Below are 18,361 nucleotides of genomic sequence, written 5' to 3' on the forward strand. Positions count from 1 at the left end.
TTCTAACTACTGGTTCATAAATGAATACGTTTGAAAATGGAATGCATCAACAGAACGGTGTTGGCAGTATAAAAATATCTACAGCACCTTGTATTCCCAGGTGGTCTCCCATCCAAGTACTAACCAGGCCCAACACTGCTTAGCTTCCAAGATCAGATGAGATTGGGCGTATCCAGTGTGGTGTGGCTGTAGATGAGCTTTGTGGTTTCTGTTAGAACTTTTCTACTTCTAACTACTGGTTCATAAATGAATAAATTTGAAAATGGAATGCATCAACAGAACGGTGTTGGCAGTATAAAAATATCTACAGCACCTTGTATTCCCAGGTGGTTTCCTATCCAAGTACTAACCAGGCCCAACACTGCTTAGCTTCCAAGATCATATGAGATTGGGCGTATCCAGTGTGGTGTGGCTGTAGATGAGCTTTGTGGTTTCTGTTAGAACTTTTCTACTTCTAACTACTGGTTCATAAATGAATACGTTTGAAAATGGAATGCATCAACAGAACGGTGTTGGCAGTATAAAAATATCTACAGCACCTTGTATTCCCAGGTGGTCTCCCAACCAAGTACTAACCAGGCCCAACACTGCTTAGCTTCCAAGATCAGATGAGATTGGGCGTATCCAGTGTGGTGTGGCTGTAGATGAGCTTTGTGGTTTCTGTTAGAACTTTTCTACTTCTAACTACTGGTTCATAAATGAATACATTTGAAAATGGAATGCATCAACAGAACGGTGTTGGCAGTATAAAAATATCTACAGCACCTTGTATTCCCAGGTGGTCTCCCATCCAAGTACTAACCAGGCCCAACACTGCTTAGCTTCCAAGATCAGATGAGATTGGGCGTATCCAGTGTGGTGTGGCTGTAGATGAGCTTTGTGGTTTCTGTTAGAACTTTTCTACTTCTAACCACTGGTTCATAAATGAATACGTTTGAAAATGGAATGCATCAACAGAACGGTGTTGGCAGTATAAAAATATCTACAGCACCTTGTATTCCCAGGTGGTCTCCCATCCAAGTACTAACCAGGCCCAACAGTGCTTAGCTTCCAAGATCAGATGAGATTGGGCGTATTCAGTGTGGTGTGGCTGTAGATGAGCTTTGTGGTTTCTGTTTGAACTTTTCTACTTCTAACTACTGGTTCATAAATGAATACGTTTTAAAATGGAATGCATCAACAGAACGGTGTTGGCAGTATAAAATTATCTACAGCACCTTGTATTCCCAGGTGGTCTCCCATCCAAGTACTAACCAGGCCCAACACTGCTTAGCTTCCAAAATCAGATGAGATTGGGCGTATCCAGTGTGGTGTGGCTGTAGATGAGCTTTATGGTTTCTGTTAGAACTTTTCTACTTCTAACTACTGGTTAATAAACGAATACGTTTAAAAATGGAATGCATCAACAGAACGGTGTTGGTAGTATAAAAATATCTACAGGACCTTGTATTCCCAGGTGGTCTCCCATCCAAGTACTAACCAGGCCCAACACTGCTTAGCTTCCAAAATCAGATGAGATTGGGCGTATCCAGTGTGGTGTGGCTGTAGATGAGCTTTGTGGTTTCTGTTAGAACTTTTCTACTTCTAACTACTGGTTCATAAATGAATACGTTTGAAAATGGAATGCATCAACAGAACGGTGTTGGCAGTATAAAAATATCTACAGCACCTTGTATTCCCAGGTGGTCTCCCATCCAAGTACTAACCAGGCCCAACACTGCTTAGCTTCCAAGATCAGATGAAATTGGGCGTATCCAGTGTGGTGCTGCTGTAGATGAATTTTCTGGTTTCTGTTAGAACTTTTCTACTTCTAACTACTGGTTCATAAATGAATACGTTTTAAAATGGAATGCATCAACAGAACGGTGTTGGCAGTATAAAAATATCTACAGCACCTTCTATTTCCAGGTGGTCTCCCATCCAAATACTAACCAGGCCCAACACTGCTTAGCTTCCAAGATCAGATGAGATTGGGCGTATCCAGTGTGGTGTTGCTGTAGATGAATTTTCTGGTTTCTGTTAGAACTTTTCTACTTCTAACTACTGGTTCATAAATGAATACGTTTGAAAATGGAATGCATCAACAGAACGGTGTTGGCAGTATAAAAATATCTACAGCACCTTGTATTCCCAGGTGGTCTCCCATCCAAGTACTAACCAGGCCCAACACTGCTTAGCTTCCAAGATCAGATGAGATTGAGCATATCCAGTGTGGTGTTGCTGTAGATGAATTTTCTGGTTTCTGTTAGAACTTTTCTACTTCTAACTACTGGTTCATAAATGAATACGTTTTAAAATGGAATGCATCAACAGAACGGTGTTGGCAGTATAAAAATATCTACAGCACCTTCTATTTCCAGGTGGTCTCCCATCCAAATACTAACCAGGCCCAACACTGCTTAGCTTCCAAGATCAGATGAGATTGGGCGTATCCAGTGTGGTGTGGCTGTAGATGAGCTTTGTGGTTTCTGTTAGAACTTTTCTACTTCTAACTACTGGTTCATAAATGAATACGTTTGAAAATGGAATGCATCAACAGAACGGTGTTGGCAGTATAAAAATATCTACAGCACCTTGTATTCCCAGGTGGTCTCCCATCCAAGTACTAACCAGGCCCAACACTGCTTAGCTTCCAAGATCAGATGAGATTGGGCGTATTCAGTGCGGTGTGGCTGTAGATGAGCTTTGAGGTTTCTGTTTGAACTTTTCTACTTCTAACTACTGGTTCATAAATGAATACATTTGAAAATGGAATGCATCAACAGAACGGTGTTGGCAGTATAAAAATATCTACAGCACCTTGTATTCCCAGGTGGTCTCCCATCCAAGTACTAACCAGGCCCAACACTGCTTAGCTTCCAAAATCAGATGAGATTGGGCGTATCCAGTGTGGTGTGGCTGTAGATGAACTTTGTGGTTTCTGTTAGAACTTTTCTACTTCTAACTACTGGTTCATAAATGAATACGTTTTAAAATGGAATGCATCAACAGAACGGTGTTGGCAGTATAAAATTATCTACAGCACCTTGTATTCTCAGGTGGTCTCCCATCCAAGTACTAACCAGGCCCAACACTGCTTAGCTTCCAAGATCAGATGAGATTGGGCGTATCCAGTGTGGTGTGGCTGTAGATGAGCTTTATGGTTTCTGTTAGAACTTTTCTACTTCTAACTACTGGTTCATAAACGAATACGTTTAAAAATTGAATGCATCAACAGAACGGTGTTGGTAGTATAAAAATATCTACAGCACCTTGTATTCCCAGGTGGTCTCCCATCCAAGTACTAACCAGGCCCAACACTGCTTAGCTTCCAAGATCAGATGAGATTGGGCGTATCCAGTGTGGTGTTGCTGTAGATGAGCTTTGTGGTTTCTGTTAGAACTTTTCTACTTCTAACTACTGGTTCATAAATGAATACGTTTGAAAATGGAATGCATCAACAGAACGGTGTTGGCAGTATAAAAATATCTACAGCACCTTGTATTCCCAGGTGGTCTCCCATCCAAGTACTAACCAGGCCCAACACTGCTTAGCTTCCAAGATCAGATGAGATTGGGCGTATCCAGTGTGGTGTGGCTGTAGATGAGCTTTGTGGTTTCTGTTAGAACTTTTCTACTTCTAACTACTGGTTCATAAATGAATACATTTGAAAATGGAATGCATCAACAGAACGGTGTTGGCAGTATAAAAATATCTACAGCACCTTGTATTCCCAGGTGGTCTCCCATCCAAGTACTAACCAGGCCCAACACTGCTTAGCTTCCAAGATCAGATGAGATTGGGCGTATCCAGTGTGGTGTGGCTGTAGATGAGCTTTGTGGTTTCTGTTAGAACTTTTCTACTTCTAACTACTGGTTCATAAATGAATACGTTTGAAAATGGAATGCATCAGCAGAACAGTGTTGGCAGTATAAAAATATCTACAGCACCTTGTATTCCCAGGTGGTCTCCCATGCAAGTACTAACCAGGCCCAACACTGCTTAGCTTCCAAAATCAGATGAGATTGGGCGTATCCAGTGTGGTGTGGCTGTAGATGAACTTTGTGGTTTCTGTTAGAACTTTTCTACTTCTAACTACTGGTTCATAAATGAATACGTTTTAAAATGGAATGCATCAACAGAACGGTGTTGGCAGTATAAAATTATCTACAGCACCTTGTATTCCCAGGTGGTCTCCCATCCAAGTACTAACCAGGCCATACACTGCTTAGCTTCCAAGATCAGATGAGATTGGGCGTATCCAGTGTGGTGTGGCTGTAGATGAGCTTTATGGTTTCTGTTAGAACTTTTCTACTTCTAACTACTGGTTCATAAATGAACACGTTTGAAAATGGAATGCATCAACAGAACGGTGTTGGCAGTATAAAAATATCTACAGCACCTTGTATTCCCAGGTGGTCTCCCATCCAAGTACTAACCAGGCCCAACACTGCTTAGCTTCCAAGATCAGATGAGATTGGGCGTATCCAGTGTGGTGTGGCTGTAGATGAGCTTTGTGGTTTCTGTTAGAACTTTTCTACTTCTAACTACTGGTTCATAAATGAATACGTTTGAAAATGGAATGCATCAACAGAACGGTGTTGGCAGGATAAAAATATCTACAGCACCTTGTATTCCCAGGTGGTCTCCCATCCAAGTACTAACCAGGCCCAACACTGCTTAGCTTCCAAGATCAGATGAGATTGGGCGTATCCAGTGTGGTGTGGCTGTAGATGAGCTTTGTGGTTTCTGTTAGAACTTTTCTACTTCTAACTACTGGTTCATAAATGAATACGTTTGAAAATGGAATGCATCAACAGAACGGTGTTGGCAGTATAAAAATATCTACAGCACCTTGTATTCCCAGGTGGTCTCCCATCCAAGTACTAACCAGGCCCAACACTGCTTAGCTTCCAAGATCAGATGAGATTGGGCGTATTCAGTGTGGTGTGGCTGTAGATGAGCTTTGTGGTTTCTGTTTGAACTTTTCTACTTCTAACTACTGGTTCATAAATGAATACATTTGAAAATTGAATGCATCAACAGAACGGTGTTGGCAGTATAAAAATATCTACAGCACCTTGTATTCCCAGGTGGTCTCCCATCCAAGTACTAACCAGGCCCAACACTGCTTAGCTTCCAAGATCAGATGAGATTGGGCGTATCCAGTGTGGTGTGGCTGTAGATGAGCTTTGTGGTTTCTGTTAGAACTTTTCTACTTCTAACTACTGGTTCATAAATGAATACGTTTGAAAATGGAATGCATCAACAGAACGGTGTTGGCAGTATAAAAATATCTACAGCACCTTGTATTCCCAGGTGGTCTCCCATCTAAGTACTAACCAGGCCCAACACTGCGTAGCTTCCAAGATCAGATGAGATTGGGCGTATCCAGTGTGGTGTGGCTGTAGATGAGCTTTGTGGTTTCTGTTAGAACTTTTCTACTTCTAACTACTGGTTCATAAATGAATACATTTGAAAATGGAATGCATCAACAGAACGGTGTTGGCAGTATAAAAATATCTACAGCACCTTGTATTCCCAGGTGGTCTCCCATCCAAGTACTAACCAGGCCCAACACTGCTTAGCTTCCAAGATCAGATGAGATTGGGCGTATCCAGTGTGGTGTGGCTGTAGATGAGCTTTGTGGTTTCTGTTAGAACTTTTCTACTTCTAACTACTGGTTCATAAATGAATACGTTTGAAAATGGAATGCATCAACAGAACAGTGTTGGCAGTATAAAAATATCTACAGCACCTTGTATTCCCAGGTGGTCTCCCATGCAAGTACTAACCAGGCCATACACTGCTTAGCTTCCAAGATCAGATGAGATTGGGCGTATCCAGTGTGGTGTGGCTGTAGATGAGCTTTATGGTTTCTGTTAGAACTTTTCTACTTCTAACTACTGGTTCATAAATGAATACGTTTGAAAATGGAATGCATCAACAGAACGGTGTTGGCAGTATAAAAATATCTACAGCACCTTGTATTCCCAGGTGGTCTCCCATCCAAGTACTAACCAGGCCCAACACTGCTTAGCTTCCAAGATCAGATGAGATTGGGCGTATTCAGTGTGGTTTGGCTGTAGATGAGCTTTGTGGTTTCTGTTTGAACTTTTCTACTTCTAACTACTGGTTCATAAATGAATACATTTGAAAATGGAATGCATCAACAGAACGGTGTTGGAAGTATAAAAATATCTACAGCACCTTGTATTCCCAGGTGGTCTCCCATCCAAGTTCTAACCAGGCCCAACACTGCTTAGCTTACAAAATCAGATGAGATTGGGCGTATTCAGTGTGGTGTGGCTGTAGATGAGCTTTGTGGTTTCTGTTTGAACTTTTCTACTTCTAACTACTGGTTCATAAATGAATACATTTGAAAATTGAATGCATCAACAGAACGGTGTTGGCAGTATAAAAATTTCTACAGCACCTTGTATTCCCAGGTGGTCTCCCATCCAAGTACTAACCAGGCCCAACACTGCTTAGCTTCCAAGATCAGATGAGATTGGGCGTATCCAGTGTGGTGTGGCTGTAGATGAGCTTTGTGGTTTCTGTTAGAACTTTTCTACTTCTAACTACTGGTTCATAAATGAATACGTTTGAAAATGGAATGCATCAACAGAACGGTGTTGGCAGTATAAAAATATCTACAGCACCTTGTATTCCCAGGTGGTCTCCCATCCAAGTACTAACCAGGCCCAACACTGCTTAGCTTCCAAGATCAGATGAGATTGGGCGTACCCAGTGTGGTGTGGCTGTAGATGAGCTTTGTGGTTTCTGTTAGAACTTTTCTACTTCTAACTACTGGTTCATAAATGAATACATTTGAAAATGGAATGCATCAACAGAACGGTGTTGGCAGTATAAAAATATCTACAGCACCTTGTATTCCCCGGTGGTCTCCCATCCAAGTACTAACCAGGCCCAACACTGCTTAGCTTCCAAGATCAGATGAGATTGGGCGTATCCAGTGTGGTGTGGCTGTAGATGAGCTTTGTGGTTTCTGTTAGAACTTTTCTACTTCTAACTACTGGTTCATAAATGAATACGTTTGAAAATGGAATGCATCAACAGAACAGTGTTGGCAGTATAAAAATATCTACAGCACCTTGTATTCCCAGGTGGTCTCCCATCCAAGTACTAACCAGGCCCAACACTGCTTAGCTTCCAAAATCAGATGAGATTGGGCGTATCCAGTGTGGTGTGGCTGTCGATGAACTTTGTGGTTTCTGTTAGAACTTTTCTACTTCTAACTACTGGTTCATAAATGAATACGTTTTAAAATGGAATGCATCAACAGAACGGTGTTGGCAGTATAAAAATTTCTACAGCACCTTGTATTCCCAGGTGGTCTCCCATCCAAGTACTAACCAGGCCCAACACTGCTTAGCTTCCAAGATCAGATGAGATTGGGCGTATCCAGTGTGGTGTGGCTGTAGATGAGCTTTGTGGTTTCTGTTAGAACTTTTCTACTTCTAACTACTGGTTCATAAACGAATACGTTTAAAAATGGAATGCATCAACAGAAGGTGTTGGTAGTATAAAAATATCTACAGCACCTTGTATTCCCAGGTGGTCTCCCATCCAAGTACTAACCAGGCCCAACACTGCTTAGCTTCCAAGATCAGATGAGATTGGGCGTATCCAGTGTAGTGTGGCTGTAGATGAGCTTTGCGGTTTCTGTTTGAACTTTTCTACTTCTAACTACTGGTTCATAAATGAATACATTTGAAAATGGAATGCATCAACAGAACGGTGTTGGCAGTATAAAAATATCTACAGCACCTTGTATTCCCAGGTGGTCTCCCATCCAAGTACTAACCAGGCCCAACACTGCTTAGCTTCCAAGATCAGATGAGATTGGGCGTATCCAGTGTGGTGTGGCTGTAGATGAGCTTTGTGGTTTCTGTTAGAACTTTTCTACTTCTAACTACTGGTTCATAAATGAATACGTTTGAAAATGGAATGCATCAACAGAACAGTGTTGGCAGTATAAAAATATCTACAGCACCTTGTATTCCCAGGTGGTCTCCCATCCAAGTACTAACCAGGCCCAACACTGCTTAGCTTCCAAAATCAGATGAGATTGGGCGTATCCAGTGTGGTATGGCTGTAGATGAACTTTGTGGTTTCTGTTAGAACTTTTCTACTTCTAACTACTGGTTCATAAATGAATACGTTTTAAAATGGAATGCATCAACAGAACGGTGTTGGCAGTATAAAATTATCTACAGCACCTTGTATTCCCCGGTGGTCTCCCATCCAAGTACTAACCAGGCCCAACACTGCTTAGCTTCCAAGATCAGATGAGATTGGGCGTATCCAGTGTGGTGTGGCTGTAGATGAGCTTTATGGTTTCTGTTAGAACTTTTCTACTTCTAACTACTGGTTCATAAACGAATACGTTTAAAAATGGAATGCATCAACAGAACGGTGTTGGTAGTATAAAAATATCTACAGCACCTTGTATTCCCAGGTGGTCTCCCATCCAAGTACTAACCAGGCCCAACACTGCTTAGCTTACAAAATCAGATGAGATTGGGCGTATTCAGTGTGGTGTGGCTGTAGATGAGCTTTGTGGTTTCTGTTTGAACTTTTCTACTTCTAACTACTGGTTCATAAATGAATACATTTGAAAATTGAATGCATCAACAGAACGGTGTTGGCAGTATAAAAATATCTACAGCACCTTGTATTCCCAGGTGGTCTCCCATCCAAGTACTAACCAGGCCCAACACTGCTTAGCTTCCAAGATCAGATGAGATTGGGCGTATCCAGTGTGGTGTGGCTGTAGATGAGCTTTGTGGTTTCTGTTAGAACTTTTCTACTTCTAACTACTGGTTCATAAATGAATACGTTTGAAAATGGAATGCATCAACAGAACAGTGTTGGCAGTATAAAAATATCTACAGCACCTTGTATTCCCAGGTGGTCTCCCATCCAAGTACTAACCAGGCCCAACACTGCTTAGCTTCCAAGATCAGATGAGATTGGGCGTATCCAGTGTGGTGTGGCTGTAGATGAGCTTTGTGGTTTCTGTTAGAACTTTTCTACTTCTAACTACTGGTTCATAAATGAATACGTTTGAAAATGGAATGCATCAACAGAACGGTGTTGGCAGTATAAAAATATCTACAGCATCTTGTATTCCCAGGTGGTCTCCCATCCAAGTACTAACCAGGCCCAACACTGCTTAGCTTCCAAGATCAGATGAGATTGGGCGTATCCAGTGTGGTGTGGCTGTAGATGAGCTTTGTGGTTTCTGTTAGAACTTTTCTACTTCTAACTACTGGTTCATAAATGAATACATTTGAAAATGGAATGCATCAACAGAACGGTGTTGGCAGTATAAAAATATCTACAGCACCTTGTATTCCCAGGTGGTCTCCCATCCAAGTACTAACCAGGCCCAACACTGCTTAGCTTCCAAGATCAGATGAGATTGGGCGTATCCAGTGTGGTGTGGCTGTAAATGAGCTTTGTGGTTTCTGTTAGAACTTTTCTACTTCTAACTACTGGTTCATAAATGAATACGTTTGAAAATGGAATGCATCAACAGAACAGTGTTGGCAGTATAAAAATATCTACAGCACCTTGTATTCCCAGGTGGTCTCCCATCCAAGTACTAACCAGGCCCAACACTGCTTAGCTTCCAAAATCAGATGAGATTGGGCGTATCCAGTGTGGTGTGGCTGTAGATGAACTTTGTGGTTTCTGTTAGAACTTTTCTACTTCTAACTACTGGTTCATAAATGAATACGTTTTAAAATGGAATGCATCAACAGAACGGTGTTGGCAGTATAAAATTATCTACAGCACCTTGTATTCCCAGGTGGTCTCCCATCCAAGTACTAACCAGGCCCAACACTGCTTAGCTTCCAAGATCAGATGAGATTGGGCGTATCCAGTGTGGTGTGGCTGTAGATGAGCTTTATGGTTTCTGTTAGAACTTTTCTACTTCTAACTACTGGTTCATAAATGAATACGTTTGAAAATGGAATGCATCAACAGAACGGTGTTGGCAGTATAAAAATATCTACAGCACCTTGTGTTCCCAGGTGGTCTCCCATCCAAGTACTAACCAGGCCCAACACTGCTTAGCTTACAAAATCAGATGAGATTGGGCGTATTCAGTGTGGTGTGGCTGTAGATGAGCTTTGTGGTTTCTGTTTGAACTTTTCTACTTCTAACTACTGGTTCATAAATGAATACATTTGAAAATTGAATGCATCAACAGAACGGTGTTGGCAGTATAAAAATATCTACAGCACCTTGTATTCCCAGGTGGTCTCCTATCCAAGTACTAACCAGGCCCAACACTGCTTAGCTTCCAAGATCAGATGAGATTGGGCGTATCCAGTGTGGTGTGGCTGTAGATGAGCTTTATGGTTTCTGTTAGAACTTTTCTACTTCTAACTACTGGTTCATAAATGAATACGTTTGAAAATGGAATGCATCAACAGAACGGTGTTGGTAGTATAAAAATATCTACAGCACCTAGTATTCCCAGGTGGTTTCCCATCCAAGTACTAACCAGGCCCAACACTGCTTAGCTTCCAAGATCAGATGAGATTGGGCGTATCCAGTGTGGTGTGGCTGTAGATGAGCTTTATGGTTTCTGTTAGAACTTTTCTACTTCTAACTACTGGTTCATAAACGAATACGTTTAAAAATGGAATGCATCAACAGAACGGTGTTGGTAGTATAAAAATATCTACAGCACCTTGTATTCCCAGGTGGTCTCCCATCCAAGTACTAACCAGGCCCAACACTGCTTAGCTTACAAAATCAGATGAGATTGGGCGTATTCAGTGTGGTGTGGCTGTAGATGAGCTTTGTGGTTTCTGTTAGAACTTTTCTACTTCTAACTACTGGTTCATAAATGAATACGTTTGAAAATGGAATGCATCAACAGAACGGTGTTGGCAGTATAAAAATATCTACAGCACCTTGTATTCCCAGGTGGTCTCCCATCCAAGTACTAACCAGGCCCAACACTGCTTAGCTTCCAAGATCAGATGAGATTGGGCGTACCCAGTGTGGTGTGGCTGTAGATGAGCTTTGTGGTTTCTGTTAGAACTTTTCTACTTCTAACTACTGGTTCATAAATGAATACATTTGAAAATGGAATGCATCAACAGAACGGTGTTGGCAGTATAAAAATATCTACAGCACCTTGTATTCCCCGGTGGTCTCCCATCCAAGTACTAACCAGGCCCAACACTGCTTAGCTTCCAAGATCAGATGAGATTGGGCGTATCCAGTGTGGTGTGGCTGTAGATGAGCTTTGTGGTTTCTGTTAGAACTTTTCTACTTCTAACTACTGGTTCATAAATGAATACGTTTGAAAATGGAATGCATCAACAGAACAGTGTTGGCAGTATAAAAATATCTACAGCACCTTGTATTCCCAGGTGGTCTCCCATCCAAGTACTAACCAGGCCCAACACTGCTTAGCTTCCAAAATCAGATGAGATTGGGCGTATCCAGTGTGGTGTGGCTGTCGATGAACTTTGTGGTTTCTGTTAGAACTTTTCTACTTCTAACTACTGGTTCATAAATGAATACGTTTTAAAATGGAATGCATCAACAGAACGGTGTTGGCAGTATAAAATTATCTACAGCACCTTGTATTCCCAGGTGGTCTCCCATCCAAGTACTAACCAGGCCCAACACTGCTTAGCTTCCAAGATCAGATGAGATTGGGCGTATCCAGTGTGGTGTGGCTGTAGATGAGCTTTATGGTTTCTGTTAGAACTTTTCTACTTCTAACTACTGGTTCATAAACGAATACGTTTAAAAATGGAATGCATCAACAGAAGGTGTTGGTAGTATAAAAATATCTACAGCACCTTGTATTCCCAGGTGGTCTCCCATCCAAGTACTAACCAGGCCCAACACTGCTTAGCTTCCAAGATCAGATGAGATTGGGCGTATCCAGTGTAGTGTGGCTGTAGATGAGCTTTGCGGTTTCTGTTTGAACTTTTCTACTTCTAACTACTGGTTCATAAATGAATACATTTGAAAATGGAATGCATCAACAGAACGGTGTTGGCAGTATAAAAATATCTACAGCACCTTGTATTCCCAGGTGGTCTCCCATCCAAGTACTAACCAGGCCCAACACTGCTTAGCTTCCAAGATCAGATGAGATTGGGCGTATCCAGTGTGGTGTGGCTGTAGATGAGCTTTGTGGTTTCTGTTAGAACTTTTCTACTTCTAACTACTGGTTCATAAATGAATACGTTTGAAAATGGAATGCATCAACAGAACAGTGTTGGCAGTATAAAAATATCTACAGCACCTTGTATTCCCAGGTGGTCTCCCATCCAAGTACTAACCAGGCCCAACACTGCTTAGCTTCCAAAATCAGATGAGATTGGGCGTATCCAGTGTGGTATGGCTGTAGATGAACTTTGTGGTTTCTGTTAGAACTTTTCTACTTCTAACTACTGGTTCATAAATGAATACGTTTTAAAATGGAATGCATCAACAGAACGGTGTTGGCAGTATAAAATTATCTACAGCACCTTGTATTCCCCGGTGGTCTCCCATCCAAGTACTAACCAGGCCCAACACTGCTTAGCTTCCAAGATCAGATGAGATTGGGCGTATCCAGTGTGGTGTGGCTGTAGATGAGCTTTATGGTTTCTGTTAGAACTTTTCTACTTCTAACTACTGGTTCATAAACGAATACGTTTAAAAATGGAATGCATCAACAGAACGGTGTTGGTAGTATAAAAATATCTACAGCACCTTGTATTCCCAGGTGGTCTCCCATCCAAGTACTAACCAGGCCCAACACTGCTTAGCTTACAAAATCAGATGAGATTGGGCGTATTCAGTGTGGTGTGGCTGTAGATGAGCTTTGTGGTTTCTGTTTGAACTTTTCTACTTCTAACTACTGGTTCATAAATGAATACATTTGAAAATTGAATGCATCAACAGAACGGTGTTGGCAGTATAAAAATATCTACAGCACCTTGTATTCCCAGGTGGTCTCCCATCCAAGTACTAACCAGGCCCAACACTGCTTAGCTTCCAAGATCAGATGAGATTGGGCGTATCCAGTGTGGTGTGGCTGTAGATGAGCTTTGTGGTTTCTGTTAGAACTTTTCTACTTCTAACTACTGGTTCATAAATGAATACGTTTGAAAATGGAATGCATCAACAGAACAGTGTTGGCAGTATAAAAATATCTACAGCACCTTGTATTCCCAGGTGGTCTCCCATCCAAGTACTAACCAGGCCCAACACTGCTTAGCTTCCAAGATCAGATGAGATTGGGCGTATCCAGTGTGGTGTGGCTGTAGATGAGCTTTGTGGTTTCTGTTAGAACTTTTCTACTTCTAACTACTGGTTCATAAATGAATACGTTTGAAAATGGAATGCATCAACAGAACGGTGTTGGCAGTATAAAAATATCTACAGCATCTTGTATTCCCAGGTGGTCTCCCATCCAAGTACTAACCAGGCCCAACACTGCTTAGCTTCCAAGATCAGATGAGATTGGGCGTATCCAGTGTGGTGTGGCTGTAGATGAGCTTTGTGGTTTCTGTTAGAACTTTTCTACTTCTAACTACTGGTTCATAAATGAATACATTTGAAAATGGAATGCATCAACAGAACGGTGTTGGCAGTATAAAAATATCTACAGCACCTTGTATTCCCAGGTGGTCTCCCATCCAAGTACTAACCAGGCCCAACACTGCTTAGCTTCCAAGATCAGATGAGATTGGGCGTATCCAGTGTGGTGTGGCTGTAAATGAGCTTTGTGGTTTCTGTTAGAACTTTTCTACTTCTAACTACTGGTTCATAAATGAATACGTTTGAAAATGGAATGCATCAACAGAACAGTGTTGGCAGTATAAAAATATCTACAGCACCTTGTATTCCCAGGTGGTCTCCCATCCAAGTACTAACCAGGCCCAACACTGCTTAGCTTCCAAAATCAGATGAGATTGGGCGTATCCAGTGTGGTGTGGCTGTAGATGAACTTTGTGGTTTCTGTTAGAACTTTTCTACTTCTAACTACTGGTTCATAAATGAATACGTTTTAAAATGGAATGCATCAACAGAACGGTGTTGGCAGTATAAAATTATCTACAGCACCTTGTATTCCCAGGTGGTCTCCCATCCAAGTACTAACCAGGCCCAACACTGCTTAGCTTCCAAGATCAGATGAGATTGGGCGTATCCAGTGTGGTGTGGCTGTAGATGAGCTTTATGGTTTCTGTTAGAACTTTTCTACTTCTAACTACTGGTTCATAAATGAATACGTTTGAAAATGGAATGCATCAACAGAACGGTGTTGGCAGTATAAAAATATCTACAGCACCTTGTGTTCCCAGGTGGTCTCCCATCCAAGTACTAACCAGGCCCAACACTGCTTAGCTTACAAAATCAGATGAGATTGGGCGTATTCAGTGTGGTGTGGCTGTAGATGAGCTTTGTGGTTTCTGTTTGAACTTTTCTACTTCTAACTACTGGTTCATAAATGAATACATTTGAAAATTGAATGCATCAACAGAACGGTGTTGGCAGTATAAAAATATCTACAGCACCTTGTATTCCCAGGTGGTCTCCTATCCAAGTACTAACCAGGCCCAACACTGCTTAGCTTCCAAGATCAGATGAGATTGGGCGTATCCAGTGTGGTGTGGCTGTAGATGAGCTTTATGGTTTCTGTTAGAACTTTTCTACTTCTAACTACTGGTTCATAAATGAATACGTTTGAAAATGGAATGCATCAACAGAACGGTGTTGGTAGTATAAAAATATCTACAGCACCTAGTATTCCCAGGTGGTTTCCCATCCAAGTACTAACCAGGCCCAACACTGCTTAGCTTCCAAGATCAGATGAGATTGGGCGTATCCAGTGTGGTGTGGCTGTAGATGAGCTTTATGGTTTCTGTTAGAACTTTTCTACTTCTAACTACTGGTTCATAAACGAATACGTTTAAAAATGGAATGCATCAACAGAACGGTGTTGGTAGTATAAAAATATCTACAGCACCTTGTATTCCCAGGTGGTCTCCCATCCAAGTACTAACCAGGCCCAACACTGCTTAGCTTACAAAATCAGATGAGATTGGGCGTATTCAGTGTGGTGTGGCTGTAGATGAGCTTTGTGGTTTCTGTTTGAACTTTTCTACTTCTAACTACTGGTTCATAAATGAATACATTTGAAAATTGAATGCATCAACAGAACGGTGTTGGCAGTATAAAAATATCTACAGCACCTTGTATTCCCAGGTGGTCTCCCATCCAAGTACTAACCAGGCCCAACACTGCTTAGCTTCCAAGATCAGATGAGATTGGGCGTATCCAGTGTGGTGTGGCTGTAGATGAGCTTTGTGGTTTCTGTTAGAACTTTTCTACTTCTAACTACTGGTTCATAAATGAATACGTTTGAAAATGGAATGCATCAACAGAACAGTGTTGGCAGTATAAAAATATCTACAGCACCTTGTATTCCCAGGTGGTCTCCCATCCAAGTACTAACCAGGCCCAACACTGCTTAGCTTCCAAGATCAGATGAGATTGGGCGTATCCAGTGTGGTGTGGCTGTAGATGAGCTTTGTGGTTTCTGTTAGAACTTTTCTACTTCTAACTACTGGTTCATAAATGAATACGTTTGAAAATGGAATGCATCAACAGAACGGTGTTGGCAGTATAAAAATATCTACAGCACCTTGTATTCCCAGGTGGTCTCCCATCCAAGTACTAACCAGGCCCAACACTGCTTAGCTTCCAAGATCAGATGAGATTGGGCGTATCCAGTGTGGTGTGGCTGTAGAGGAGCTTTGTGGTTTCTGTTAGAACTTTTCTACTTCTAACTACTGGTTCATAAATGAATACATTTGAAAATGGAATGCATCAACAGAACGGTGTTGGCAGTATAAAAATATCTACAGCACCTTGTATTCCCAGGTGGTCTCCCATCCAAGTACTAACCAGGCCCAACACTGCTTAGCTTCCAAGATCAGATGAGATTGGGCGTATCCAGTGTGGTGTGGCTGTAAATGAGCTTTGTGGTTTCTGTTAGAACTTTTCTACTTCTAACTACTGGTTCATAAATGAATACGTTTGAAAATGGAATGCATCAACAGAACAGTGTTGGCAGTATAAAAATATCTACAGCACCTTGTATTCCCAGGTGGTCTCCCATCCAAGTACTAACCAGGCCCAACACTGCTTAGCTTCCAAAATCAGATGAGATTGGGCGTATCCAGTGTGGTGTGGCTGTAGATGAACTTTGTGGTTTCTGTTAGAACTTTTCTACTTCTAACTACTGGTTCATAAATGAATACGTTTTAAAATGGAATGCATCAACAGAACGGTGTTGGCAGTATAAAATTATCTACAGCACCTTGTATTCCCAGGTGGTCTCCCATCCAAGTACTAACCAGGCCCAACACTGCTTAGCTTCCAAGATCAGATGAGATTGGGCGTATCCAGTGTGGTGTGGCTGTAGATGAGCTTTATGGTTTCTGTTAGAACTTTTCTACTTCTAACTACTGGTTCATAAATGAATACGTTTGAAAATGGAATGCATCAACAGAACGGTGTTGGCAGTATAAAAATATCTACAGCACCTTGTATTCCCAGGTGGTCTCCCATCCAAGTACTAAGCAGGCCCAACACTGCTTAGCTTACAAAATCAGATGAGATTGGGCGTATTCAGTGTGGTGTGGCTGTAGATGAGCTTTGTGGTTTCTGTATGAACTTTTCTACTTCTAACTACTGGTTCATAAATGAATACATTTGAAAATTGAATGCATCAACAGAACGGTGTTGGCAGTATAAAAATATCTACAGCACCTTGTATTCCCAGGTGGTCTCCCATCCAAGTGCTAACCAGGCCCAACACTGCTTAGCTTCCAAGATCAGATGAGATTGGGCGTATCCAGTGTGGTGTGGCTGTAGATGAGCTTTATGGTTTCTGTTAGAACTTTTCTACTTCTAACTACTGGTTCATAAACGAATACGTTTAAAAATGGAATGCATCAACAGAACGGTGTTGGCAGTATAAAAATATCTACAGCACCTTGTATTCCCAGGTGGTCTCCCATCCAAGTACTAACCAGGCCCAACACTGCTTAGCTTCCAAGATCAGATGAGATTGGGCGTATTCAGTGTGGTGTGGCTGTAGATGAGCTTTGTAGTTTCTGTTTGAACTTTTCTACTTCTAACTACTGGTTCATAAATGAACACATTTGAAAATTGAATGCATCAACAGAAGGGTGTTGGCAGTATAAAAATATCTACAGCACCTTGTATTCCCAGGTGGTCTCCCACCCAAGTACTAACCAGGCCCAACACTGCTTAGCTTCCAAGATCAGATGAGATTGGGCGTATCCAGTGTGGTGTGGCTGTAGATGAGCTTTGTGGTTTCTGTTAGAACTTTTCTACTTCTAACTACTGGTTCATAAATGAATACGTTTGAAAATGGAATGCATCAACAGAACGGTGTTGGCAGTATAAAAATATCTACAGCACCTTGTATTCCCAGGTGGTCTCCCATCCAAGTACTAACCAGGCCCAACACTGCTTAGCTTCCAAGATCAGATGAGATTGGGCGTATCCAGTGTGGTGTGGCTGTAGATGAACTTTGTGGTTTCTGTTAGAACTTTTCTACTTCTAACTACTGGTTCATAAATGAATACGTTTGAAAATGGAATGCATCAACAGAACGGTGTTGGCAGTATAAAAATATCTACAGCACCTTGTATTCCCAGGTGGTCTCCCATCCAAGTACTAACCAGGCCCAACACTGCTTAGCTTCCAAGATCAGATGAGATTGGGCGTATCCAGTGTGGTGTGGCTGTAGATGAGCTTTGTGGTTTCTGTTAGAACTTTTCTACTTCTAACTACTGGTTCATAAATGAATAAGTTTTAAAATGGAATGCATCAACAGAACGGTGTTGGCAGTATAAAATTATCTACAGCACCTTGTATTCCCAGGTGGTCTCCCATCCAAGTACTAACCAGGCCCAACACTGCTTAGCTTCCAAGATCAGATGAGATTGGGCGTATCCAGTGTGGTGTGGCTGTAGATGAGCTTTATGGTTTCTGTTAGAACTTTTCTACTTCTAACTACTGGTTCATAAATGAATACGTTTGAAAATGGAATGCATCAACAGAACGGTGTTGGCAGTATGAAATTATCTACAGCACCTTGTATTCCCAGGTGGTCTCCCATCCAAGTACTAACCAGGCCCAACACTGCTTAGCTTCCAAGATCAGATGAGATTGGGCGTATCCAGTGTGGTGTGGCTGTAGGTGAGCTTTGTGGTTTCTGTTAGAACTTTTCTACTTCTAACTACTGGTTCATAAATGAATACGTTTGAAAATGGAATGCATCAACAGAACG

The 18,361-nt window shown here is 41.6% G+C and overlaps 79 non-coding genes and 2 pseudogenes across 79 annotated transcripts; all 81 read right to left on the reverse strand.

Annotated features, from left to right (window-relative positions):
- Positions 1–75: 75 nt before the first annotated feature.
- Positions 76–194, reverse strand: LOC134886637 (5S ribosomal RNA). The gene has a single exon (XR_010170717.1). It is a non-coding gene; the product is annotated as a 5S ribosomal RNA (ribosomal RNA).
- A 107-nt stretch (positions 195–301) lies between these two features.
- LOC134885211 (5S ribosomal RNA) lies at positions 302–420 on the reverse strand. The gene has a single exon (XR_010169331.1). It is a non-coding gene; the product is annotated as a 5S ribosomal RNA (ribosomal RNA).
- A 107-nt stretch (positions 421–527) lies between these two features.
- Positions 528–646, reverse strand: LOC134901907 (5S ribosomal RNA). The gene has a single exon (XR_010175382.1). It is a non-coding gene; the product is annotated as a 5S ribosomal RNA (ribosomal RNA).
- A 107-nt stretch (positions 647–753) lies between these two features.
- LOC134886648 (5S ribosomal RNA) lies at positions 754–872 on the reverse strand. Its single transcript, XR_010170728.1, has one exon. It is a non-coding gene; the product is annotated as a 5S ribosomal RNA (ribosomal RNA).
- Positions 873–979: 107 nt separating this feature from the next.
- On the reverse strand, positions 980–1,098 carry LOC135063096 (5S ribosomal RNA). Its single transcript, XR_010249435.1, has one exon. It is a non-coding gene; the product is annotated as a 5S ribosomal RNA (ribosomal RNA).
- Positions 1,099–1,205: 107 nt separating this feature from the next.
- LOC135062813 (5S ribosomal RNA) lies at positions 1,206–1,324 on the reverse strand. The gene has a single exon (XR_010249156.1). It is a non-coding gene; the product is annotated as a 5S ribosomal RNA (ribosomal RNA).
- Positions 1,325–1,431: 107 nt separating this feature from the next.
- LOC134886399 (5S ribosomal RNA) lies at positions 1,432–1,550 on the reverse strand. The gene has a single exon (XR_010170483.1). It is a non-coding gene; the product is annotated as a 5S ribosomal RNA (ribosomal RNA).
- A 107-nt stretch (positions 1,551–1,657) lies between these two features.
- On the reverse strand, positions 1,658–1,776 carry LOC134885282 (5S ribosomal RNA). The gene has a single exon (XR_010169400.1). It is a non-coding gene; the product is annotated as a 5S ribosomal RNA (ribosomal RNA).
- A 107-nt stretch (positions 1,777–1,883) lies between these two features.
- Positions 1,884–2,002, reverse strand: LOC134884624 (5S ribosomal RNA). The gene has a single exon (XR_010168766.1). It is a non-coding gene; the product is annotated as a 5S ribosomal RNA (ribosomal RNA).
- A 107-nt stretch (positions 2,003–2,109) lies between these two features.
- Positions 2,110–2,228, reverse strand: LOC135069347 (5S ribosomal RNA). Its single transcript, XR_010255530.1, has one exon. It is a non-coding gene; the product is annotated as a 5S ribosomal RNA (ribosomal RNA).
- A 107-nt stretch (positions 2,229–2,335) lies between these two features.
- On the reverse strand, positions 2,336–2,454 carry LOC135067190 (5S ribosomal RNA). The gene has a single exon (XR_010253412.1). It is a non-coding gene; the product is annotated as a 5S ribosomal RNA (ribosomal RNA).
- Positions 2,455–2,561: 107 nt separating this feature from the next.
- LOC134900779 (5S ribosomal RNA) lies at positions 2,562–2,680 on the reverse strand. The gene has a single exon (XR_010174283.1). It is a non-coding gene; the product is annotated as a 5S ribosomal RNA (ribosomal RNA).
- A 107-nt stretch (positions 2,681–2,787) lies between these two features.
- On the reverse strand, positions 2,788–2,906 carry LOC135062814 (5S ribosomal RNA). The gene has a single exon (XR_010249157.1). It is a non-coding gene; the product is annotated as a 5S ribosomal RNA (ribosomal RNA).
- A 107-nt stretch (positions 2,907–3,013) lies between these two features.
- On the reverse strand, positions 3,014–3,132 carry LOC134901313 (5S ribosomal RNA). The gene has a single exon (XR_010174802.1). It is a non-coding gene; the product is annotated as a 5S ribosomal RNA (ribosomal RNA).
- A 107-nt stretch (positions 3,133–3,239) lies between these two features.
- Positions 3,240–3,358, reverse strand: LOC135059842 (5S ribosomal RNA). Its single transcript, XR_010246240.1, has one exon. It is a non-coding gene; the product is annotated as a 5S ribosomal RNA (ribosomal RNA).
- Positions 3,359–3,465: 107 nt separating this feature from the next.
- LOC134886660 (5S ribosomal RNA) lies at positions 3,466–3,584 on the reverse strand. The gene has a single exon (XR_010170739.1). It is a non-coding gene; the product is annotated as a 5S ribosomal RNA (ribosomal RNA).
- A 107-nt stretch (positions 3,585–3,691) lies between these two features.
- On the reverse strand, positions 3,692–3,810 carry LOC134886672 (5S ribosomal RNA). Its single transcript, XR_010170750.1, has one exon. It is a non-coding gene; the product is annotated as a 5S ribosomal RNA (ribosomal RNA).
- A 107-nt stretch (positions 3,811–3,917) lies between these two features.
- LOC135068963 (5S ribosomal RNA) lies at positions 3,918–4,036 on the reverse strand. The gene has a single exon (XR_010255154.1). It is a non-coding gene; the product is annotated as a 5S ribosomal RNA (ribosomal RNA).
- A 107-nt stretch (positions 4,037–4,143) lies between these two features.
- On the reverse strand, positions 4,144–4,262 carry LOC135067759 (5S ribosomal RNA). The gene has a single exon (XR_010253969.1). It is a non-coding gene; the product is annotated as a 5S ribosomal RNA (ribosomal RNA).
- Positions 4,263–4,369: 107 nt separating this feature from the next.
- On the reverse strand, positions 4,370–4,488 carry LOC134886684 (5S ribosomal RNA). Its single transcript, XR_010170761.1, has one exon. It is a non-coding gene; the product is annotated as a 5S ribosomal RNA (ribosomal RNA).
- A 107-nt stretch (positions 4,489–4,595) lies between these two features.
- LOC134886696 (5S ribosomal RNA) lies at positions 4,596–4,714 on the reverse strand. Its single transcript, XR_010170772.1, has one exon. It is a non-coding gene; the product is annotated as a 5S ribosomal RNA (ribosomal RNA).
- Positions 4,715–4,821: 107 nt separating this feature from the next.
- Positions 4,822–4,940, reverse strand: LOC135060679 (5S ribosomal RNA). The gene has a single exon (XR_010247073.1). It is a non-coding gene; the product is annotated as a 5S ribosomal RNA (ribosomal RNA).
- Positions 4,941–5,047: 107 nt separating this feature from the next.
- LOC134886707 (5S ribosomal RNA) lies at positions 5,048–5,166 on the reverse strand. The gene has a single exon (XR_010170783.1). It is a non-coding gene; the product is annotated as a 5S ribosomal RNA (ribosomal RNA).
- A 107-nt stretch (positions 5,167–5,273) lies between these two features.
- LOC135068673 (5S ribosomal RNA) lies at positions 5,274–5,392 on the reverse strand. Its single transcript, XR_010254868.1, has one exon. It is a non-coding gene; the product is annotated as a 5S ribosomal RNA (ribosomal RNA).
- Positions 5,393–5,499: 107 nt separating this feature from the next.
- LOC134886718 (5S ribosomal RNA) lies at positions 5,500–5,618 on the reverse strand. The gene has a single exon (XR_010170794.1). It is a non-coding gene; the product is annotated as a 5S ribosomal RNA (ribosomal RNA).
- Positions 5,619–5,725: 107 nt separating this feature from the next.
- On the reverse strand, positions 5,726–5,844 carry LOC134885892 (5S ribosomal RNA). Its single transcript, XR_010169996.1, has one exon. It is a non-coding gene; the product is annotated as a 5S ribosomal RNA (ribosomal RNA).
- Positions 5,845–5,951: 107 nt separating this feature from the next.
- Positions 5,952–6,070, reverse strand: LOC134900707 (5S ribosomal RNA). Its single transcript, XR_010174215.1, has one exon. It is a non-coding gene; the product is annotated as a 5S ribosomal RNA (ribosomal RNA).
- Positions 6,071–6,177: 107 nt separating this feature from the next.
- On the reverse strand, positions 6,178–6,296 carry LOC134893465 (5S ribosomal RNA; annotated as a pseudogene).
- A 107-nt stretch (positions 6,297–6,403) lies between these two features.
- Positions 6,404–6,522, reverse strand: LOC135061142 (5S ribosomal RNA). Its single transcript, XR_010247533.1, has one exon. It is a non-coding gene; the product is annotated as a 5S ribosomal RNA (ribosomal RNA).
- Positions 6,523–6,629: 107 nt separating this feature from the next.
- LOC135059431 (5S ribosomal RNA) lies at positions 6,630–6,748 on the reverse strand. Its single transcript, XR_010245833.1, has one exon. It is a non-coding gene; the product is annotated as a 5S ribosomal RNA (ribosomal RNA).
- Positions 6,749–6,855: 107 nt separating this feature from the next.
- Positions 6,856–6,974, reverse strand: LOC135061285 (5S ribosomal RNA). Its single transcript, XR_010247671.1, has one exon. It is a non-coding gene; the product is annotated as a 5S ribosomal RNA (ribosomal RNA).
- A 107-nt stretch (positions 6,975–7,081) lies between these two features.
- LOC135069984 (5S ribosomal RNA) lies at positions 7,082–7,200 on the reverse strand. The gene has a single exon (XR_010256161.1). It is a non-coding gene; the product is annotated as a 5S ribosomal RNA (ribosomal RNA).
- Positions 7,201–7,307: 107 nt separating this feature from the next.
- Positions 7,308–7,426, reverse strand: LOC135061143 (5S ribosomal RNA). The gene has a single exon (XR_010247534.1). It is a non-coding gene; the product is annotated as a 5S ribosomal RNA (ribosomal RNA).
- Positions 7,427–7,532: 106 nt separating this feature from the next.
- LOC135060716 (5S ribosomal RNA) lies at positions 7,533–7,651 on the reverse strand. Its single transcript, XR_010247108.1, has one exon. It is a non-coding gene; the product is annotated as a 5S ribosomal RNA (ribosomal RNA).
- A 107-nt stretch (positions 7,652–7,758) lies between these two features.
- On the reverse strand, positions 7,759–7,877 carry LOC134886729 (5S ribosomal RNA). Its single transcript, XR_010170805.1, has one exon. It is a non-coding gene; the product is annotated as a 5S ribosomal RNA (ribosomal RNA).
- A 107-nt stretch (positions 7,878–7,984) lies between these two features.
- LOC134901367 (5S ribosomal RNA) lies at positions 7,985–8,103 on the reverse strand. The gene has a single exon (XR_010174857.1). It is a non-coding gene; the product is annotated as a 5S ribosomal RNA (ribosomal RNA).
- A 107-nt stretch (positions 8,104–8,210) lies between these two features.
- LOC135061286 (5S ribosomal RNA) lies at positions 8,211–8,329 on the reverse strand. Its single transcript, XR_010247672.1, has one exon. It is a non-coding gene; the product is annotated as a 5S ribosomal RNA (ribosomal RNA).
- Positions 8,330–8,436: 107 nt separating this feature from the next.
- On the reverse strand, positions 8,437–8,555 carry LOC134885675 (5S ribosomal RNA). Its single transcript, XR_010169785.1, has one exon. It is a non-coding gene; the product is annotated as a 5S ribosomal RNA (ribosomal RNA).
- Positions 8,556–8,662: 107 nt separating this feature from the next.
- On the reverse strand, positions 8,663–8,781 carry LOC134886741 (5S ribosomal RNA). Its single transcript, XR_010170817.1, has one exon. It is a non-coding gene; the product is annotated as a 5S ribosomal RNA (ribosomal RNA).
- Positions 8,782–8,888: 107 nt separating this feature from the next.
- Positions 8,889–9,007, reverse strand: LOC134886752 (5S ribosomal RNA). Its single transcript, XR_010170828.1, has one exon. It is a non-coding gene; the product is annotated as a 5S ribosomal RNA (ribosomal RNA).
- Positions 9,008–9,114: 107 nt separating this feature from the next.
- LOC135065419 (5S ribosomal RNA) lies at positions 9,115–9,233 on the reverse strand. Its single transcript, XR_010251703.1, has one exon. It is a non-coding gene; the product is annotated as a 5S ribosomal RNA (ribosomal RNA).
- A 107-nt stretch (positions 9,234–9,340) lies between these two features.
- LOC134902150 (5S ribosomal RNA) lies at positions 9,341–9,459 on the reverse strand. Its single transcript, XR_010175622.1, has one exon. It is a non-coding gene; the product is annotated as a 5S ribosomal RNA (ribosomal RNA).
- A 107-nt stretch (positions 9,460–9,566) lies between these two features.
- On the reverse strand, positions 9,567–9,685 carry LOC135062815 (5S ribosomal RNA). Its single transcript, XR_010249158.1, has one exon. It is a non-coding gene; the product is annotated as a 5S ribosomal RNA (ribosomal RNA).
- Positions 9,686–9,792: 107 nt separating this feature from the next.
- Positions 9,793–9,911, reverse strand: LOC134886764 (5S ribosomal RNA). Its single transcript, XR_010170839.1, has one exon. It is a non-coding gene; the product is annotated as a 5S ribosomal RNA (ribosomal RNA).
- Positions 9,912–10,018: 107 nt separating this feature from the next.
- Positions 10,019–10,137, reverse strand: LOC134886630 (5S ribosomal RNA). The gene has a single exon (XR_010170710.1). It is a non-coding gene; the product is annotated as a 5S ribosomal RNA (ribosomal RNA).
- Positions 10,138–10,244: 107 nt separating this feature from the next.
- On the reverse strand, positions 10,245–10,363 carry LOC135063685 (5S ribosomal RNA). Its single transcript, XR_010250010.1, has one exon. It is a non-coding gene; the product is annotated as a 5S ribosomal RNA (ribosomal RNA).
- Positions 10,364–10,470: 107 nt separating this feature from the next.
- LOC134900559 (5S ribosomal RNA) lies at positions 10,471–10,589 on the reverse strand. Its single transcript, XR_010174071.1, has one exon. It is a non-coding gene; the product is annotated as a 5S ribosomal RNA (ribosomal RNA).
- A 107-nt stretch (positions 10,590–10,696) lies between these two features.
- On the reverse strand, positions 10,697–10,815 carry LOC134885676 (5S ribosomal RNA). Its single transcript, XR_010169786.1, has one exon. It is a non-coding gene; the product is annotated as a 5S ribosomal RNA (ribosomal RNA).
- A 107-nt stretch (positions 10,816–10,922) lies between these two features.
- Positions 10,923–11,041, reverse strand: LOC135059433 (5S ribosomal RNA). Its single transcript, XR_010245835.1, has one exon. It is a non-coding gene; the product is annotated as a 5S ribosomal RNA (ribosomal RNA).
- A 107-nt stretch (positions 11,042–11,148) lies between these two features.
- On the reverse strand, positions 11,149–11,267 carry LOC135061287 (5S ribosomal RNA). The gene has a single exon (XR_010247673.1). It is a non-coding gene; the product is annotated as a 5S ribosomal RNA (ribosomal RNA).
- A 107-nt stretch (positions 11,268–11,374) lies between these two features.
- Positions 11,375–11,493, reverse strand: LOC135069985 (5S ribosomal RNA). The gene has a single exon (XR_010256162.1). It is a non-coding gene; the product is annotated as a 5S ribosomal RNA (ribosomal RNA).
- Positions 11,494–11,600: 107 nt separating this feature from the next.
- Positions 11,601–11,719, reverse strand: LOC134886776 (5S ribosomal RNA). Its single transcript, XR_010170851.1, has one exon. It is a non-coding gene; the product is annotated as a 5S ribosomal RNA (ribosomal RNA).
- A 106-nt stretch (positions 11,720–11,825) lies between these two features.
- Positions 11,826–11,944, reverse strand: LOC135060717 (5S ribosomal RNA). Its single transcript, XR_010247109.1, has one exon. It is a non-coding gene; the product is annotated as a 5S ribosomal RNA (ribosomal RNA).
- Positions 11,945–12,051: 107 nt separating this feature from the next.
- Positions 12,052–12,170, reverse strand: LOC134886788 (5S ribosomal RNA). Its single transcript, XR_010170862.1, has one exon. It is a non-coding gene; the product is annotated as a 5S ribosomal RNA (ribosomal RNA).
- A 107-nt stretch (positions 12,171–12,277) lies between these two features.
- LOC134901369 (5S ribosomal RNA) lies at positions 12,278–12,396 on the reverse strand. Its single transcript, XR_010174859.1, has one exon. It is a non-coding gene; the product is annotated as a 5S ribosomal RNA (ribosomal RNA).
- Positions 12,397–12,503: 107 nt separating this feature from the next.
- LOC135061288 (5S ribosomal RNA) lies at positions 12,504–12,622 on the reverse strand. The gene has a single exon (XR_010247674.1). It is a non-coding gene; the product is annotated as a 5S ribosomal RNA (ribosomal RNA).
- Positions 12,623–12,729: 107 nt separating this feature from the next.
- Positions 12,730–12,848, reverse strand: LOC134885677 (5S ribosomal RNA). The gene has a single exon (XR_010169787.1). It is a non-coding gene; the product is annotated as a 5S ribosomal RNA (ribosomal RNA).
- Positions 12,849–12,955: 107 nt separating this feature from the next.
- Positions 12,956–13,074, reverse strand: LOC134886799 (5S ribosomal RNA). The gene has a single exon (XR_010170873.1). It is a non-coding gene; the product is annotated as a 5S ribosomal RNA (ribosomal RNA).
- Positions 13,075–13,181: 107 nt separating this feature from the next.
- On the reverse strand, positions 13,182–13,300 carry LOC134886811 (5S ribosomal RNA). Its single transcript, XR_010170884.1, has one exon. It is a non-coding gene; the product is annotated as a 5S ribosomal RNA (ribosomal RNA).
- A 107-nt stretch (positions 13,301–13,407) lies between these two features.
- LOC135065420 (5S ribosomal RNA) lies at positions 13,408–13,526 on the reverse strand. The gene has a single exon (XR_010251704.1). It is a non-coding gene; the product is annotated as a 5S ribosomal RNA (ribosomal RNA).
- Positions 13,527–13,633: 107 nt separating this feature from the next.
- On the reverse strand, positions 13,634–13,752 carry LOC134902151 (5S ribosomal RNA). Its single transcript, XR_010175623.1, has one exon. It is a non-coding gene; the product is annotated as a 5S ribosomal RNA (ribosomal RNA).
- Positions 13,753–13,859: 107 nt separating this feature from the next.
- LOC135062816 (5S ribosomal RNA) lies at positions 13,860–13,978 on the reverse strand. Its single transcript, XR_010249159.1, has one exon. It is a non-coding gene; the product is annotated as a 5S ribosomal RNA (ribosomal RNA).
- Positions 13,979–14,085: 107 nt separating this feature from the next.
- Positions 14,086–14,204, reverse strand: LOC134886822 (5S ribosomal RNA). Its single transcript, XR_010170897.1, has one exon. It is a non-coding gene; the product is annotated as a 5S ribosomal RNA (ribosomal RNA).
- A 107-nt stretch (positions 14,205–14,311) lies between these two features.
- Positions 14,312–14,430, reverse strand: LOC134886631 (5S ribosomal RNA). The gene has a single exon (XR_010170711.1). It is a non-coding gene; the product is annotated as a 5S ribosomal RNA (ribosomal RNA).
- Positions 14,431–14,537: 107 nt separating this feature from the next.
- LOC135063686 (5S ribosomal RNA) lies at positions 14,538–14,656 on the reverse strand. Its single transcript, XR_010250011.1, has one exon. It is a non-coding gene; the product is annotated as a 5S ribosomal RNA (ribosomal RNA).
- Positions 14,657–14,763: 107 nt separating this feature from the next.
- On the reverse strand, positions 14,764–14,882 carry LOC134900571 (5S ribosomal RNA). Its single transcript, XR_010174083.1, has one exon. It is a non-coding gene; the product is annotated as a 5S ribosomal RNA (ribosomal RNA).
- A 107-nt stretch (positions 14,883–14,989) lies between these two features.
- On the reverse strand, positions 14,990–15,108 carry LOC134885678 (5S ribosomal RNA). The gene has a single exon (XR_010169788.1). It is a non-coding gene; the product is annotated as a 5S ribosomal RNA (ribosomal RNA).
- Positions 15,109–15,215: 107 nt separating this feature from the next.
- On the reverse strand, positions 15,216–15,334 carry LOC134886834 (5S ribosomal RNA). Its single transcript, XR_010170909.1, has one exon. It is a non-coding gene; the product is annotated as a 5S ribosomal RNA (ribosomal RNA).
- Positions 15,335–15,441: 107 nt separating this feature from the next.
- LOC134886845 (5S ribosomal RNA) lies at positions 15,442–15,560 on the reverse strand. The gene has a single exon (XR_010170923.1). It is a non-coding gene; the product is annotated as a 5S ribosomal RNA (ribosomal RNA).
- Positions 15,561–15,667: 107 nt separating this feature from the next.
- Positions 15,668–15,786, reverse strand: LOC135061843 (5S ribosomal RNA). The gene has a single exon (XR_010248211.1). It is a non-coding gene; the product is annotated as a 5S ribosomal RNA (ribosomal RNA).
- Positions 15,787–15,893: 107 nt separating this feature from the next.
- LOC134902152 (5S ribosomal RNA) lies at positions 15,894–16,012 on the reverse strand. Its single transcript, XR_010175624.1, has one exon. It is a non-coding gene; the product is annotated as a 5S ribosomal RNA (ribosomal RNA).
- Positions 16,013–16,119: 107 nt separating this feature from the next.
- On the reverse strand, positions 16,120–16,238 carry LOC135062817 (5S ribosomal RNA). Its single transcript, XR_010249160.1, has one exon. It is a non-coding gene; the product is annotated as a 5S ribosomal RNA (ribosomal RNA).
- A 107-nt stretch (positions 16,239–16,345) lies between these two features.
- On the reverse strand, positions 16,346–16,464 carry LOC134886857 (5S ribosomal RNA). The gene has a single exon (XR_010170934.1). It is a non-coding gene; the product is annotated as a 5S ribosomal RNA (ribosomal RNA).
- Positions 16,465–16,571: 107 nt separating this feature from the next.
- On the reverse strand, positions 16,572–16,690 carry LOC134889744 (5S ribosomal RNA; annotated as a pseudogene).
- Positions 16,691–16,797: 107 nt separating this feature from the next.
- Positions 16,798–16,916, reverse strand: LOC135068431 (5S ribosomal RNA). Its single transcript, XR_010254633.1, has one exon. It is a non-coding gene; the product is annotated as a 5S ribosomal RNA (ribosomal RNA).
- A 107-nt stretch (positions 16,917–17,023) lies between these two features.
- LOC135060690 (5S ribosomal RNA) lies at positions 17,024–17,142 on the reverse strand. Its single transcript, XR_010247084.1, has one exon. It is a non-coding gene; the product is annotated as a 5S ribosomal RNA (ribosomal RNA).
- A 107-nt stretch (positions 17,143–17,249) lies between these two features.
- On the reverse strand, positions 17,250–17,368 carry LOC134901055 (5S ribosomal RNA). The gene has a single exon (XR_010174552.1). It is a non-coding gene; the product is annotated as a 5S ribosomal RNA (ribosomal RNA).
- Positions 17,369–17,475: 107 nt separating this feature from the next.
- Positions 17,476–17,594, reverse strand: LOC134886869 (5S ribosomal RNA). The gene has a single exon (XR_010170945.1). It is a non-coding gene; the product is annotated as a 5S ribosomal RNA (ribosomal RNA).
- Positions 17,595–17,701: 107 nt separating this feature from the next.
- On the reverse strand, positions 17,702–17,820 carry LOC134886880 (5S ribosomal RNA). Its single transcript, XR_010170956.1, has one exon. It is a non-coding gene; the product is annotated as a 5S ribosomal RNA (ribosomal RNA).
- Positions 17,821–17,927: 107 nt separating this feature from the next.
- LOC134886893 (5S ribosomal RNA) lies at positions 17,928–18,046 on the reverse strand. The gene has a single exon (XR_010170969.1). It is a non-coding gene; the product is annotated as a 5S ribosomal RNA (ribosomal RNA).
- Positions 18,047–18,153: 107 nt separating this feature from the next.
- On the reverse strand, positions 18,154–18,272 carry LOC135061017 (5S ribosomal RNA). The gene has a single exon (XR_010247410.1). It is a non-coding gene; the product is annotated as a 5S ribosomal RNA (ribosomal RNA).
- Between the last annotated feature and the right edge of the window lie 89 nt (positions 18,273–18,361).

The sequence above is a fragment of the Pseudophryne corroboree genome, chromosome 3, assembly GCF_028390025.1.
Source record: "Pseudophryne corroboree isolate aPseCor3 chromosome 3, aPseCor3.hap2, whole genome shotgun sequence".
Taxonomy (NCBI): Eukaryota; Metazoa; Chordata; class Amphibia; order Anura; family Myobatrachidae; genus Pseudophryne; species Pseudophryne corroboree.